This window comes from Hippocampus bargibanti, linkage group LG01 (genome assembly GCF_051943395.1).
Source record: "Hippocampus bargibanti isolate YZ-2025 linkage group LG01, ASM5194339v1, whole genome shotgun sequence".
Classification (NCBI taxonomy): domain Eukaryota; kingdom Metazoa; phylum Chordata; class Actinopteri; order Syngnathiformes; family Syngnathidae; genus Hippocampus; species Hippocampus bargibanti.
The window spans coordinates 35825726-35833719 of NC_142734.1; positions in this window are offsets into that span (position 1 = coordinate 35825726).

Sequence of the window (7994 nt, forward strand, 5' to 3'; positions counted from 1 at the left end):
AATTTTGACCCAGATACATATCAACCTATGAGAAAAATGGAGACAAAACCAGATAAAATGGGCAGTTGACCAGTGCCAGATACTGTATGTGGCAGTCCCAGGTCTGTTAATCTGTAAAAAAAAAATTGCTACTGCACATGAAAGATTGAAGATATATTTGGGCATGAAATGAATGTTTCCGCATAGCTATAAAAATCCAGTATGGCCATTTTTAAGGGTGTCATTCCACATTGTGAATCAGCAGCTAAAAAGTGCAAAAATGGACTCATTGACAATTCTCACAGCACAGAACTGAGTCACCAGAATGAACACGCGCTTGATTGGTTTTGACAGCCTGATGACAGAAATCACCCGACGCCTATTTCGTACGTAGGGTGATGTCATCCCTCATATGATACAAATGCCAATTAAGCCCCCCCCCCCCCCCCCCCCCCCCCCCCCCGCTCGCCTTCCACAGAGCAAGGTAGCTTATCAGGTAACAAGCTATCAACACCAGCATGTGTCGTTTCTTCCTATCTGAAAATCTTTCCCTTAGCCTTACGGCTACAACGTCCTGTTTGCGTGGATCTTTATCCAGAGTGCCCTTCTCAAAATACTTTGGTGATTAGAAATAGAATGACTTGGCTTGAGGGACAAGTCCAGTCTAAAATGTTCTTTCAAATTCTTATGCCTTCATTTTTCAACCATCCTTGTTGCGGATATGTTATCGTACACCACATGATTGGATGGAATGTGGCATGAACAAACAGTGTGACCTCTATTTATGGAAATTAATTGGTTCTGTATGAAATCCATTCAGACGCCTTTTCCATGTAAATGCTCTAATCCGTTCCAAGGTCCCCAAAATTAAGGCATAAAAGTTTTCTAAAGCATAAAAATGTGTAACAAAGAATAAAAATGATGGAAGTTTAACTCTTAACTGCGTCCTCACTCATTTTGTTTCCCTCTTTAGTTCATGTTCTCTCTCGGTAGTGGTTAATGCCTGCCGGTTTGTATATACGTAGACACTATTTGTCTATATACACACATCTTCAGATTCGGTCGGATACTCTCAGCCAATGAGATGCCAGGAAGATGCTAAATAATAGCCAATGGCAAAGCAGCTATAAATATGGAAAATCGGAGCTTCAGTTTGCAGCCTTTTGTATCTTGAGATTTATTTCATAACAAGAGGCCAATTTTTCTTGTTGAGGTGTTTCATAACTGGAAAATTTCATATGAAGAGATACGCCTGTGTAAGCTCTCAGTCGTACAGGAGTGGTCCATCGATGAAAAGGTTTCTTCAGCCGTCATTTATACTTCTTTGAAGGTGTCGGACGTTTCGCTCTTCATCCGAAAGGCTTCGTCAGCGTACACAAATTTTGCTGGTAACTCTGGCCATATATATATATATATCCCTAATGTTCAGAAGTGGCGGTGAGAGACCTCTGCTTTGATAGGTCCCTGCTTTAAGGTTGGGGGGAGCAGAGGACTACTCCCTGAATCCAATCTGATTACTTTTTGTCTTTTGTCCTGACTGATTATGTTCTATGACAAGACCCGATTGCCCCCTTCGCCCTGGTATCACCTCATCAGTATGACTAAGCCTACGCGGTAACGATTTAAGAAGTCTGTTGTAAGCACGATCCAAATTGAAAAACATTTTAGCTCTCTGATGAAGCTTTTCGGATGAGGAGCGAAACATCCGACACCTTCAAAGAGGTACAGATGACAGCTGAAGAAATCTTTTCATTTTATGAAGAGATGTTCGTAAATAGAGGTGGCCACTGTATTTAAATGTAGAGAGTGAGGGAGATTATTATCACTTAATGGGAAGACGAGACCTTCCACAGTTCATTGAAGCACAGTCAATGAATTCCGTCCATCCAGTTCTTATACCGCTGAGCCTGTCCAGGATTATGGGGAGCTGGAACCAATCCCAGATGACTTTTGGTTCAAGGTAGATTGCACCACATCACCGGGTTCCAATCAGTGGCAAAATGCAAATAGAGAAAGACAAACATTCATAGTCACATTGACACCATCATGGTGTCCCAAAGTCATGCAAACGGGACAATTCATTTGATTACTGGGATGGCGCAATCAATAAATAGCGGCGGGAGAAATGTGTTTATGTGTCTCTATCTTGTCTTTCATTCATCCATTTTCTTTAGCGCTTGCCATCATTTATGGTCGTGGGTGATCCGGAGCCTCGCCCAGCTGACGAATACACCCCTTGGCCGCTCGCCAGTCAATCACAAATCACAGACCGTGGGAGGAAACCGCACAATACGAATACAAGCACGAGGATGTCATGTTCTGTGCTTTTGTTGACTTTGTTTTGATGAGATTTTGATGTATTTCATGTTTTCGCTGGATCCCTTTTCATGTATTGTCTTACTTGGTTCCAACTGATTGTCCCCTGCGTCAAACATTCAGCTTTCACCAGACACTCCAGGAGTACCTTGTTGTTCTGTGAGTTTGCTATCATGACCTTGTTAATTTCATGTATGAAGCTTTTAGTTGCGGTTTATTGTGTTACTCTAAAAACAATGTTGTTGTTTTTTTTACTTTGTTCATTGAATATCTTGATACTTCCCAGTCTCCACTATCATCCACGCAAATCTGGTATTTGGGACAGATCACACAGTTCAAATTCATGCGCACATTGTGTCCATCTATGGTAGCGTATGAAGATTGAGGACATTACAAAACAAAGCAATGAAGAAAAATAGATTCCAATACTGTCGGCCATGTAAGACTATTGGCCTCTTAAGCACGTACTGACTGCGTTCTGTGACTATGTAAGGCGTGTCCTACAACTATACAATTGCTTATTTCACAGCACAGCAAATGTTCCAGAGGAGTTAAAGACTCAAACATTTTTGTAAGGATATTATTATAATCGTCTCAACAGCTATGGTAATACTGACCCGAGTGCAGCGGCACACTGAGGTTTGTGTTCACATTTTCCTTTCCTATACACTAAAAATATACTGTTTAAAGATATCGGTGGTGGAGGCTGATCTTGTACATTTAGACACCGACAATTGCAAGCCTGTTGCAGTACCAAGAAATGCCTGTAAGGGGCAGCATGGTGCCGCCCCCACTGCCAAACACCCCGACAATTAATGAGTCACGACGCCCCTGATGTGTAACCTTGTTGTGCCCAAAAAGTTTTTATTGATATCAAATCTACTGATTTACGAATTTATTCGGGAATTGAAAATATAACGTCGAGAGCAAATTGTTCGGGTTTTGTTTATTTGTCATGCTTGGGTGATGATAAAGCGCTGTCCACGGTCTCTGGCAATGTTTTTTTTCTTTTCCACAAGGGGGCAGCATTTCACTTTTTCCCATGTTAGTGCTTTGTTCCACCTTCAGCTGTTGTTAAATATAAAGCAATATACCACCCCAAATGTCTGCTGGTTAAGTCTGGGGAAAGTTTGTCAACAAATGCGGGAGCTCAAACGGGAGATGATGTCATTTTTGGAGCTACTTGAGAAAGCTGACGATTTTCCAGAGCAGGTTCATTTGGAGTCATCTTCAAAATATGCCTAAAATCATCCACTGCTTTTTTTTCTTTTTATTGTGCATAAAATGCAACTAGATTGTCATTGCAGCAGTCCTAAGGAGTTAATGCGATATCGCATCCGGGCATCCATCTTTGTCTTGAAACCGAGCATACAAGATCCTCACAACTTTCTGGTGTATGTGTTGGCAGGTAGTCCACGACATGATCCCCTGGCCCCCCTAACATCTCAGGGATTATTGGGGCCCCAACCAAGAAGGGAAGCAAAGACAAAAAGGAGCAAAGGGTGTCACAGGTAGAAAGAGAGAAAAGGAGGCTCTTTTTTTTCTTCGAGGGAACACTCTGGGGCACAGGAACCTGTAATCCTCCCTCTTGGTCTTTGATGTGATTCCACCCAACTGAAAGGAGGCAGTTGACAGGTGGGGCGGGAAAGGGGGGGGGGGGGGGATGTGGAGTGCAAAGGGTGTAGGGTCGGTGAGGAGAATAGGTTGACTCTGGTGCCAGGATTTGAAACCCAAAGCGCTTCAGCAGAGTGCAGAATGCACGAGTCGACGGAAAATCTTTCATACTTTACCATCCACGCGGATTTTATTGTAACACAGACACACAAGTGGATGATTTCCCTGCCGAGTGAGCGAGCAAAATCAGCGGGATACCGTACGACTTGAACCAATCCCCACCATTCACCGACAGAAAAGCTTGGGCTGAAGAGGAGGATGGAAAAATTGGAAAGGAACACGATACAGTGTTCATAACAGCAGGAAATGAAAGACCACTGTGCAAAAGCAACCCCCTACGCACCCCAAAAAAAAAAAAAGAAAATATTTCAAATGTGCACAGGCACTGATTTTATGTTATAGGAAACCCTTGCACCCACTAAAAAATGATAACCTGCTCACCACGCTACTCACCGCCGTCCCCAAAAGGGTTAAAAGCCACTTTTTTTTAATGATACACCAAATACGAAGAGGAAAATATGACTCGTGTGTGCTTTAGTGTGCTGTGTACCACCAAAACCAGATGTCAGTCCAAGTAACAAGAATGACATGGTGCCGCTGTGTGTTTATACTGTCTGAAAAACAATTGTGCAGTTGCCATCTTAACTGCGTTGAATAGCGCATTTTCCATTGTATAAGGTGCATCGGAGTATAAGGCGCGACCCCAATAAATGGAGACGGTGGTCGCAGACAGTCATTGCGAGGCTCAATATGACTTTTAAGGCGCACCTGCATATTAGTCAGTTGTCCTTTAAGAGTTGTGATCGTAAATATTGAACGGTTAACATTTACGATGTTCACGTTTGATGGCTTTCAAGCAGATAGGGAAAAAAAAAACATGCCTTCACACCGTGGGATAATCACTTATCATCATCTCTCAATGACACACCAGGATTGGGCTTTTGTGGACTTTAACCCTTTCATGCACCCTGGAACCTGATAACATGTCGACTGTAGTTAGCGCTATCCCTGAAAGGGTTAATCACAAGAGGGAGGTAAAATGTAGACGATTGTCACGATCGTGTGCCTGCTCCTTAATTGTTTTTCATTTTTGACTTTTCCCATCGCCCTCTCACAGGAATAATAATAAACAAATAAATTTTTAAACTTGAAATGCGAATATGTCTTTCATGCAGAAGAATACTGAAGTTGACAAATGCTCATAATTACCAGTCATGAATCTTCCTGTAAAATATAGTGTCACATTCAAATGTTTTCAAGAGAAAATTAGCGGTTTTCATCTTGATCTATTACAGAGACCGTGTCTGGTCAAAAAAAAAAAAAAAAAGACACAAATAAACACACCCATCACATACACAAAGAAATCCGATGGTTTGGGGTAACCACGGAAACATGGCAACGCGCCTTGTTATCACGGAAGCAACATCTGTGATTACCATACAAGAGCTTCCAAACACAGTGCAGACAGGAACACACACACACAGAGTAGAACTTGCTTTATTTGATTTCGGGTGTTGAATTGGGTTAAAGCAGTGGAGCCCACATACTGTACATGATGAAATAATTTTCTCCACCAGAGCCTCTGTTCCCTGGCTTCCTCCGTCCATCCGCCTTGAGGTTCCAGGTTGGCGGCCAAGTGGAACAGGATTAGAACGCTTTCAGTATTAGACCGTCCTGGCCAAACAAACTGTCATTTCCCTCTGTTTTGGATTGCCTCTTCAAACCTCCCCAGGCATTCTCCCCCCTATCCCTGAGTCCACGTGTCAAGGAGGGAAAAAAAGAAAAAAAAAAACTTAGCGGCATGAGGAAAGTAGATCTACTGAATGTTCCTATCACAACTGTAGTTAGCTTTAATTAAGGGACAACCGACGCCGGACAAGTTGTGTCCATAATTTGTAAAATGGCTTCAAATGACTTCTACTGAGCGTATTTTACAAAGATTCCACCGCATATAGCTATATTTTACCTTTTAAGACTCGTGCTGAATATTCCGGAAGTCTTGTTTTTGAGTTGGTGAGAAGGCCTCACGTTACGTCACTGAAGGATCGCCCCTGACCGAAAAAAGGACACATTGTAGCAGTCCTTCCATCACGTCAATGCATTTTGCTGTACTTGTTTGGTCTGAAAACTTCGTGTTGCACAAAAAAGAGGCAGAAGAGGGCGACAAAGCTCCGTGTAAGGAATTAATCAGCCTGTGGAAATGGGCTGATTAATTCCTTACACCGAGCTGTGTCGCCATTTTCTGCCTCTTTTTTTGGTGCTACTTTCCCCCCTCTATGGCCTCAAAATGGCACGGAATAAACTCTTTAATCGATTGCAAACATGTATGCTTTCCTCTTCAGAACTATTTGAATCATATTCATAACTGGATGAGTAACAAGAAAGCATATTCTTCGAATCTGAAGCCATTGTTTTGATTCTCCAGCAAGGCAAGACGTCTTGGCGTGACACCACGACCTTCTGAAACTGGCCACTTCCGTTTTTTTTTTTTTTTTTGCAGATTTTGGACACTTTACATCATTTTTATTGGTGTTTTGCATTTGACTAAAAATATCAGCCTGCGTGTTTTGGGTATTTTAGATGCTATAAAACGTTTTTCTGATGTCAGTTAGGAAACAAAAAAACGGCGTCGGTTGTCCTTTAAGTTTGCAAGCTAGCCATGATGTTTCGCTCAAATTAAGGACAGCCCAACCAAACATTTTTTACATTCTTGTGAAAAAAAAAACAAGTTTTTGGTTTCCAATCTTTGCCCGAAGAAGCGTCTGGAATACTGTATGAATGTTTCCAGTCACCGCTACGTTCTTAAGTATTGCTTCCGCAACGACAAACAGCTTTTTCGCATGTGAGCAGAGCAATATTTTGACATCCAGATGGCAAATAATCAAGTCAAGACGGCAAAGACAATGAGGATATGGTATAAGCAACATCGGGCCGCACGATTGCCTCAACACATAAAGAGCATGAACCCCATGAGCGTTCACCACGCATTCTCATCAGCTCATAATGAAGATTCACTGTGTAGATATTGCAACTTCATCTTCAAACGCATGCAACTTGAGAGCTACTCTAATTTATTGTCGACGGCGTCCAAAATGCAAACAGAAGCCTGGCGTGCTGTCGAACGGCTTCCACGACAAATACAGCAACCCTCTTTGATTTGGCTCTTACTTTGTCAACACCGCTGAGTCAATGCGAAATGCACATTGCATTGAATCCAAAATGTCTAAAGAAAAAAAAGGCCCCTGTGTTGAGTGTATGTTTATTTATTGTCTCTTAACTGTAGATATTCATGCTCTTAAACCATTGAAGTGGCATATCAAATATTATGTGACTTATTAATATGGTATTATTAGGAGCACATATTTGTTTAGCATTTTCTGGGATCTACTTTCTGGTCTGTATCTTGAGACACTTTCAAATTAGAACGTGAATAGATTATATTAGTCTGGCATCCAAACAGTGGAAATAATCATGTCGAGAACCCTAATCTTTAACCAGCAGTAGTGTGCAGTGATGTTTCCTTTTAAAGGACAACCGACGTCACTTTTTTGTTTCAGAAAAACGTTTTATAGCATCTAAAAAATCCACAACAAGCAGTATGATATTTTTAGTCAAATGCAAAACACCAATAAAAATGACATAAAGTGTCCAAAATCTGCAAAAAAAATGAACCCGGAAGTGGCCAGTTTCAGAAGGTCCCGCCCCGTTTTTCGTGATGTCACACCAAGACGTCTTGCATTGCTGGAGAATCAAAACAATGGCTTCAGATTTGGAGAATATGCTTTCTTGTTACTCATCCAGTTATGAATATTATTCAAATAGTTCTGAATAAGAAAGCATACATGTTTGCAATAGATTAAAGAATTTATTCCGTGTCATTTTGAGGCATCAGGGGTGGGAAATGTCGCACCCAAAAAGGCAGAAAATGGCGACAAAGCCGTGTAAGGAATTAATCAGCCCGTTTCCACAGGCTGATTAATTCCTTACATGGAGCTTTGTCACCCTCTTCTGCCTCTTTTTGGTGC